The 3,076-nt window shown below is 40.2% G+C and overlaps 1 non-coding gene across 1 annotated transcript; it reads left to right on the top strand.

Moving 5' to 3' along the window:
* The first annotated feature begins 2,972 nt into the window (after positions 1-2,972).
* On the top strand, positions 2,973-3,076 carry LOC127901565 (small nucleolar RNA R71). The gene has a single exon (XR_008053806.1). It is a non-coding gene; the product is annotated as a small nucleolar RNA R71 (small nucleolar RNA).

The following is a 3,076-nucleotide window of genomic DNA, read 5'->3' as shown; positions in this document are numbered from 1 at the left end:
CATCCTTAGCAAGTAAATTGCATAAGGGTCTAGAAACTTTGCTAAAATCTTTAATGAAACGTCTATAGAAACCAGCATGCCCAAGGAAAGATCTTACTTCTCTGACTGTTTTGGGTAGAAGAAGATTAGAAATGAGATCCACCTTGGCTTTGTCAACCTCAATACCTTTGCTCGAAATGATGTGACCGAGAACAATACCTTGTTTTACCATAAAATGGCATTTCTCCCAATTTAAGATCAAGTTCTTCTCGATACATCTCTGCAGAACTAGTGTTAGATGATGTAAACATTGATCAAACGAGTCACCAAAGACAGAAAAGTCATCCATAAAGACTTCAAGGAATCGTTCAACCATATCAGAAAAAATGCTCAACAAGCATCGTTGAAATGTAGCAGGTGCATTGCATAATCCAAATGGCATTCTCCTATATGCAAATGTGCCAAAAGGGCAAGTGAAAGTAGTTTTCTCCTGATCTTTTGGTGCTATGGGGATCTGATTGTATCCTGAGTAGCCATCTAGAAAGCAATAAAATTTATGACCTGCTAATCAATCAAGCATTTGATCAATAAATGGTAAAGGAAAATGGTCTTTACGTGTGACAGAATTCAACTTTCTACAATCAATGCATACACGCCATCCTGTAGTTACTCTAGTGGGTATCAATTCATTATCAGCATTGGTAACTACTGTGACTCCTGACTTTTTGGGGACGACTTGCACAGGACTGACCCATGAACTATCAGAAATGGGGTAAATGATACCTGCGTCTAATAGCTTAAGGACTTCAGTTCTAACAACTTCTTTCATATTAGGATTTAACCGACGTTGCATTTCCCTAGTAGATTTAGTATTTTCATCAAGATGAATGTAATGCATGCAGTCTACTGGATTTATACCTTTTATGTCTGCTATGGTCCATCCTAATGCTCCTTTGTGCTCTTTTAAAACATCCAACAACTTACCTTTTTGTTCGTCATTTAGGGATGATGAGATCATTACCGGTAGAGTACTTTCTTCTCCCAAAAATGCATATTCCAGAGTGTTGGGTAATGGTTTGAGCTCGAGTTTCGGTGGTGATTCTGATGATGGGATGAGTTTCTTCTCTGATGGTGCTAGTTGCTCAACTCTTGACTTCCATTTATTAGTGTCCATAGATGGTGCTGAGTCAAGTAGGGCGTTGACCTCATCGACTGATCTGTCAATATCAAAATCTAAACCAAAGTGAGTTAAACATGTTTGTAAAGGATCATCACTAAGGTTTGAAATAAAAGTATCATCAACTAATGCTTCAATTAAATCCACATCAACAATTCCATCATCTGCATTATGAGGTTGTTTGACAATGTTGAAGATGTTCAGCTCTATAGTCATGTTGCCGAAGGACAACTGCATATTTCCGGTCCTGCATTGAATGTGAGCATCCGCAGTTGCCAAGAAAGGTCGGCCTAGAATAATGGGGATGTGCTTCCTCGAGACCTGTATTGATTGAGTGTCAATTACAATGAAATCAACAGGAAAATAAAACTTGTCTACATGGATAAGCACGTCCTCCACAATACCACGAGGTATTTTTGTGGACCGATCTGCAAGCTGTAACACCACTGGAGTTGGGTGTAATTCTCCAAGTCCAAGTTTCACAAATACTGAATAAGGCAACAAATTTACACTAGCTCCTAAATCCAACAAAGCATTCTCAATTGTGTGGTTCCCTATGCTACATGAGATAGTGGGGGAGCCTGGGTCTTTGCATTTTAAAGGAATTTTATGTTGGAGTATAGAACTAACGTTTTCTGTTAAAAATGCCTTCTTTTGAACATGCATATTTCTCTTTTTAGTACAAAGGTCTTTAAGAAACATGGCATAAGATGGAACTTGCTTTATAGCATCAAGTAAAGGGATGTTAACACTTACCTGTTTGAAGATTTCAAGAATCTCACCTGTGGATTTTCCCTTCTTTCCTTTCGCTAACCTATGAGGAAATGGAGCTTTCGGAACGTATTCTCTTGGGTTGGTTTCTTCTTTCTCCTCCGGTGATGAGTCCTCAACACTCACAGGTACAATTTGATTTTCTTTTGTCACCGGCATCTCCACTTTGTTGTCGACTTCTTTTCCTTTTCGCAAGGTCATAACTGTTTTGACCTCTCCATGCTGCTGTGGTGAACTGGTACTTGCTTCATGTACTCCTTTAGGATTAGGCACTGGTTGACTTGGAAACTTGCCTTTCTCAACAGTCATTGCCAAGGTCTGAACTGAAGAAGCAAGTTGTCCCACCATCTTCTCAAGGCTTGAAACTGATTGAGCTTATGAGTTGAAGCCTGCTCTCAACTCATTTCGTAGTCCATCAATGGTGCGGTTCTGTTGCTCAATCGTGGAGTGAGTAAGATTCTTAAGATCCTGGAATGAATCCTCCCATGGTCTGGGTTGAGAGAAATTTTGGTTCTGATTGTATGGTCTAAATGGTGGCTGAGAGACTTGAGGAATTTGAGAAATTTGTTGCATTGGTGGAGCTGGAGCTGCTGGTCCATTCTGTTGGAATCCTTGAGACCATGAAAAATTGGGGTGGTCTCTCCATCCAGGGTTATATGTGTTGGAGTATGGGTTGTAATTTGATGGCTTTCTCATTACACCTATGGCATTGGCTTGATCGGAGTATGAGTCACGGTCATGTGGTTCTGTTGATTTAGCAGTCGATAACGATGCTATTTGTCGAGCAAGACCTTCAACCATCTCCTTGACTTCTTTGATTCCCGAAATTGACTCGCCAATGTGAACCTCATTTACTCCCTTAATTCTTCTAGTATTCCTGAATGATCGACTCCGTTGTTGGAAATTATCCGCTTGTCGCTGGAAGAATTCCCAAATCTCTGATGCACTTTTTGACATTAGCTCTCCTCCACTTGTTGCCATTAGCCATTCTTGCACATTTGGCAATAATCCCTCCAAAAAGTATTGGCATTGGTGCCATTTCTCGTACCCATGATGTGGACACTTTAAGAGTAGACCATTGAATCGCTCCCATGTTTCGAAAAACTGCTCGTCTTCTCTCTGTGTAAACTCTGAGATTTCCCTGCGAAT

The sequence above is a fragment of the Citrus sinensis genome, chromosome 3, assembly GCF_022201045.2.
Source record: "Citrus sinensis cultivar Valencia sweet orange chromosome 3, DVS_A1.0, whole genome shotgun sequence".
Taxonomy (NCBI): Eukaryota; Viridiplantae; Streptophyta; class Magnoliopsida; order Sapindales; family Rutaceae; genus Citrus; species Citrus sinensis.
The sequence above is the reverse complement of the archived record's forward strand: the minus strand, read 5'-3'. Positions and strand labels throughout refer to the sequence as shown.